At 26.4% G+C, this 6,594-nt stretch overlaps 1 protein-coding gene across 1 annotated transcript in view; it reads left to right on the forward strand.

Annotated features, from left to right (window-relative positions):
- The window catches only part of LOC114127068 (PCI domain-containing protein 2), a 564,778-nt gene that overhangs the window by 497,499 nt on the left and 60,685 nt on the right, over positions 1-6,594 (forward strand). The window lies entirely within an intron of this gene.

A 6,594-nucleotide genomic window follows, 5' to 3' on the forward strand; every position in this document is an offset into this window, starting at 1 on the left:
TTAGTGCAATGCACACGTACCTATATAATATCCGTACGTTATATCATACAATAACCGTTAAAACAGTAATACGGTCGGAAAACCCGGACAAAATCGTTTGCAGTTTAATACGTACGAATATACGTCGGCACGCTTTTCTTCACACGGTTCGCCGAGGACGAGTCCGGAATCACTGTATTATAATATATTCACTATATAAGCTCGGAAGATACAGAACTTATATTCTTTCAAATGAGATTTTCAAATTCAGATTAATGTACGCGGACGTTTTCGTGAAAATCGTCTGATTAAAAATGTACAATAAAAACGACAGTCGCTTGTTTAACAAAAAAAAAAAAAAAAGTACCTACGTATTTCCACTGAATGATACTCCTTCATAAAAAATCTGAGCGCATTTATAAAAAAAAGGTCTTTGATAATATGGCTACGTACACTGTACGAAATTTCAGAAACAAAAATTTGAATAACAGCATAAACCAGAGATAAATTGGAGGTAAAGGTACTTGTGTGAACACTCCGTATGTATAGATATATATGTATGTATCGTACGACTGTGTTGTACGCGGCCATCGTCGCGTTGGCATTGTTTCCGCGTAAACTTTGATATCTCCAATCTGCAGCCCACTGTTGTGTAGTGAATACACAGCTAGGTACATCATCGTGTGTACGTAACCATAATATATAAGCGTACTATTGTAGGTCATTGGGTATAATATTATATGTGTGTGCCAATGCGAATCAGATAATACGACCCTCTTCAGACTACGCGTTTTCCGTTAAAACACCATTCGTACAGGCACAGCACTTTAATTATATAGCTTTACGATAGTAATATTACGTAGGTATTGTATAATATGGTGTTGTTTGTCGTTGTAAACGCCTATACGATTTAAACGTGGCGATTTTTTCTCTTCTCTATTTTCAAACGTTTCTTTTAAAAATCAGTTTGTATTGTTTTCATATACTACGACCTACCTATTTGCCCAAACTGTTGTTGTTTAGATTTTACTTTTAAGTTTTAGAAAAACTTCTCTTGAAAAGTTATCTTATGTAGTAGTTTTATAAGCTATATAGGTATAAAAATACTACCTGTACTTTAGTTGATAAGTACCTATGTAGTTATAAAAAAAACATTTTGTCATTTTGGTTGTTTAAAAATTATACATAATATAAATATATGAAATCAATGTTTATACCGACCTAATTGCAACTGTTTTAATATACAATTTTAATATTTTTTTTTCACTTTAAAATTCAATTTTTAAAAGACTAATTTACAAGTTATTATTAATTAGTCGAGTATATTAAAATTAAATACACTCGATCTAGATATTTTTATCTACAAAATTTGTAGATAAAAATTTCAAATTATTTTTAAATTAATGAATGGTTACTGTTCAACAGGCATAATCGATCCTGTATCAACTTTACTGTGTGCAGACTATCACAATATGGTCAAATGCAAATTTCTAATAGCTCATCCCGCACAGAGTCAACGCAAATATTTACCGGCATCTAAAACGCAAAGGCCTAAGAATTATTTATAGACTTGACTAAAACGGCATAAACATGACTTATTTGTAAGGGTTAATTTTATATTAAATTATATTATATACATACCATATATAATAGCATCTCTGAATATTATATTGTTGACTGGTGCGTGATAATATTCTCGTAAGTAATATAGCTGCAGCAGTAGTTGACCGTTTCCACGGATAATATTATAATAATATGTATTTTGTATATTATGTATACTGAGTACAACATCAAACAATTATTTATCGTTCTTTATCCGATAAAAACCAAATATTATATTTTAATCCAAACAGAAAACAATGAATTATCGTCTGCAGAGCGCATTAAAAATCACTTAGTAAGCGAGTATTGTTATCAGGAAATAAACGCATAAAAATGTATATATATATAAAAAAAAATACCACTATATCGCATGGTATTAACCACTGAATTTAACGATGATCAATTATCATAATATTTTCACGATATATTGCATTATATTGTTTAAAATATATAATATATATATATATAGTTTAGGTATAACTAGAAAAAAAATATTATACCTAGTCAAAAAAATATGTTGCGTAATCGTTTATTTTTTTTTTTTTCAAGAAACGTTATTATTAAATTATGAGCCATGCGTTAAGCCGAGTTTCACAATTATAATTAATTAATTAAATACTTATGGACTGAGCCGGAAAACGTATATCAAAAGTGTTAAGCGTAGTAAAAAATTATAAAAACTTATAGGTATCCTGCAAAAAGTCCCTTTAACTGAACCGTGTTGGAACAATGTACATTAAGCGTAGTCATCATCAAGATACACGAACATATTATTATTTAATATAATATACTCATTCTTGACATACCTAAGTAAAAACCATTAACGTAATATAATTATTCAAACTTATTCGTTTTAATATTTTAATTAACTTTTAAAAACGTCTGGTTAAAAATAAATTGCACTCCGGAATGCCGCGCCTGATATTTGGTAGGTAAAACAATTAAAACGTTTTTAATTAAAAAAAAAGAATGAAAATACTTAAATTTTTCCCTCTAAACGCGTACGCCTAAATTATACGCTAAGTACAATCATAAGTAAAATCGCATGGATGTTATGAATATTATACTAATGGAGTTTACGCGGAATCCACCTTGACTGCTGTAGTTAAATGGATTTCTAGATTCTACTTTTTGTGAACTTGCAGGTAAGTATGGGAGGTTTACTTAAAAAAAAAAAAAAAGACCCATCAATAATATCACTTAGACATATTAAAATCTCGTAAAAAGGTAGTGAAGGATCTGAAAAAATTATGTTTCAAGTAGATATTCGTTATATATACAATAACCTTTGTAAAACCGAAAAATTTTATTTTCAAATGTATATATTAATCGATAATTATACATTAAACTTGAAAAAACAAATTTTATAAACGATCGCTTGTTAGGTAATAAGAAATATTTTTTCTAATGATGTTAATTATGTTACAAGTAGGGATTTAAAATTTAAAATTATTTATTTTTCAATATTATCTTATGCAAAATGTATATTAATTACTTAAAAGTTAAATCTTCAAGCAGTTGGTCTGTTATACTATTACCTCATTAATTTAATACTGCAGATGGCAGACAATGTTGTCCCACGGTAATGTAGTTCATCCAGTTATTAAACAAGAAAAAGTATATCTTTTTGAAAAGAATATAAATAAGTCAACAATTTAGATCTTCATATTAACAGTAGTATCTAGTTATAATAGTTGATTCAAGTGTATAAAGTATTGTGTTTGGATCTATATAGCGCACGTTATTTGAGTTTTGACAATATATTTTAATGAAGAATTCTGCTATACATGTTATACCTACTATGTAAATATACCATAGGTATATTGTACATTCATCATAACACATTCAATTTCCGCATAAGACAGACTATCTTTTAAATAATATTTTTGTATTCCATTAAATAAATTTAAATGGAAAAATGAAAATCTTTGTCACGTATGTTCTCTGAAACTACTCATCCGATTATCTTGATTTTTTTAATGAAAGAGTAGATAAGTCACGGAGCAGCTTTTAAGCCTTTAAAGCTATTTCTGATTCTATAATTTGATGAAAAATCAAAATACAGATATATTTTTTTAATCCGTTTTACCAATTATTAGTTATTATTATAAATTAGCATTTTAGTAAATAGTTGATGTAGTTAACAGTATACAACATTTACGTTGTGTTGAGTTTTTGGTTTTTGGTCCATATTGAAAAGAAAATCAAATTTAGGTCGTTTAACGTAAAACGAAAAGAAAAAGAATTTAAGAAAAATACTGCTTTTAAAAAGTAAAAAAAGGCAACGCTTGGCGGGACAACTATTTAAAGTTGATACATCGGAAATATTATCTATATACACCAAAAAATATTATCTATCCACACGCGTTACACTAAATGTTTGCACTAAGCAATCAAATTTAACACGACTGCATTTTGTACGACCAACGAAGTGTACAGGGATAACTAATATATATAATTTAATGGACCATAACAAATTTTCGTTTTATAAGTTTTAGATTTCTGTTCTATAGTCTAACCTAACTTACAGATAACGCTGCTTATACGAGATTTTACTGTATTTAAATATGTTCTCTATAATGTGCATGAAATATAATCATTTAATTGGTGATGTGTAATTAATATAGTAAGTATTATTATTATACATTACCTATGCATATTATAAAAGCTTTTAAATAGTTTGTAAAGTGGTTAACCACACTAAACCAGAAACAAAAACGCGTTAAAACTCATATAAACAATTTCTACATAATTCTGGTAACTACCTATTATTTTCTAAACGTATAAAAAAAATATTCAAATAAAATGCTTAAAATCAAACCACGCGTAGCCTTCATAAATATTTATCCTTATTATATTTCATGTATTTTTTTATATACACCATACAAACAATAAACATAAACATGTGTATGTATAGTAAGTATAGAGAGGAGTAACCTACCATGAATAACATAGTTAAGTACTTACAAACTACAAATACAAATTTGTAAATGGGCGATTTTAAATGATATAATCAAAATCATTTAAATATTATAATTATAGTATGTATAATGACCGAGCAGAAAAAACCTAACGAAACTAGCGTAAACAATGTAATTAAAAATAAACGACGAGCACATTATTAATTACACTACTTTTAAAGTTTTAAACACATTCAAGACAATATTATATTTAATTACATTTTTGCATATTTTTTTAATAAACTATTTATAATGTATATGGCTATATAATTTAATATATATTTATGTATAATAAAGTATATACAATGTATATTAATAATAATATTAATTTTTATCTATGTAGCGTGTGCAATATTGATTCACTAGGTATTTAAATGTTGATAGGCGATTATGCACATTGCCATTTTAAACGATTCAAGCACAAATAACTAAAAAATTATTAGTTATTATCACCATTTATAAAAAAAAAAAAACAAAAAATTTTGTCATTAAACGAGATATTAAATACCTAGTAAATTGAGTAATAAAAATGAAAAATATACATGGTAATATTTTATAATTCCCCATTTATATTATGTACTGATCGGTTTTTTTCTGTTTTGAAATTATTAAATTAAAAAAAAAATGAAATAAACATTATATATTAGATAAGGAATTAATTATAATTTAAAGGTATAAAAATTACAATTACCTATATAAATATACTACCCATTTAACAATTCAATGGTAATAGTTAGGTACATAGTTAATGTGTCGATGATATTATACAATACATGTAAAACACCGATTAAAAAAAATGTTGTAACTATATTAGTGAATCTGACAAGCGGTACACGAACAATAGACATGCGTATCTCTATAGTTACGTATGAACGATAACTTATCGCCACTATGATCGGGATTGCATGCAATACTATGCAAACTAAGTAATAATAGTACCTAAGTACATGTAGTATAGTCGGTATAGATTATTTTATTTTTTATCAATAAATTAAATATTGAAACGTATCATATATGTATATAATATACATATAAATATTTCATACGAACTAAATTGTATAATGATATATCGGTACTATAAACACAATACTGTAATAATATGGAATTAAAATATAATTAAAGCGATCTGACGTTACTTGCGAGCGTTAATTATATAAAAATCTCAACGAGAGACAATAACATGGTATATCTAGACAGTAGACACTATAAATATGTTTTAGTATACCTGTTTGCTATTTTCGTCATCGTTAACGCAAATAATTATCGAAAACACTAAAAAATGGTAGTTAACAATATTTAAATTCGAGTATTAAATTGTTTATACAAAACGTAATGTTACGAGTTCATTTTTCCGGTATCTAATAAAATTTATTTTAATATTATTCAACACGAAATTATTATATTACGGCGATAAAATAGGTCAAGTTGTTTTGCAACACATTACCTAAATATTATTTTTTCCAATCTCGTGAACATGAAGTATTTGAATTTAGCATATAGGTATATCACTTATCTATAAAACCACATAATTTATTTAAAAAATCAAATAAATATATTAATACTCGAAAAAGTTGTTAATTTATACAAAAAACATTTATAAGTGAATTTATCGCAAATGCATAAGAAACAAATAAATTTGGAAATTTACTAAAATTAATCAACTTAAAAGTTAATAATAAATATTTATTGTTGCCTAACTTACTGCGGTATTAGAATAAATGTCTGTACGCCTCTAGCATTTATGCGTTATATTTAAATCTATATTGACTAAATTTATGGATAGTATTATTATGACAGTAATATATTAATGTTTTGGAAAATGCTCCAATAGCGGTCGTAGAATTATACAGGTACACCTATAATCGGTTAAATACACTAAATTTAAAATATAAAATACTTAAAGTTCCTGTTCGGGCAACTTAATTTAGGCAAATACTAATCGTTAATGAGTTATTTTTAATCGTTTTAAATGAAATGAAGAACTGTGGATTACTAAAGAATAATGATATACTTTTAAATATTGCATAATTTACGTGATTGAACACAAAAAAAA

The sequence above is a fragment of the Aphis gossypii genome, chromosome 1 (assembly GCF_020184175.1).
Source record: "Aphis gossypii isolate Hap1 chromosome 1, ASM2018417v2, whole genome shotgun sequence".
NCBI classification, from domain to species: Eukaryota; Metazoa; Arthropoda; class Insecta; order Hemiptera; family Aphididae; genus Aphis; species Aphis gossypii.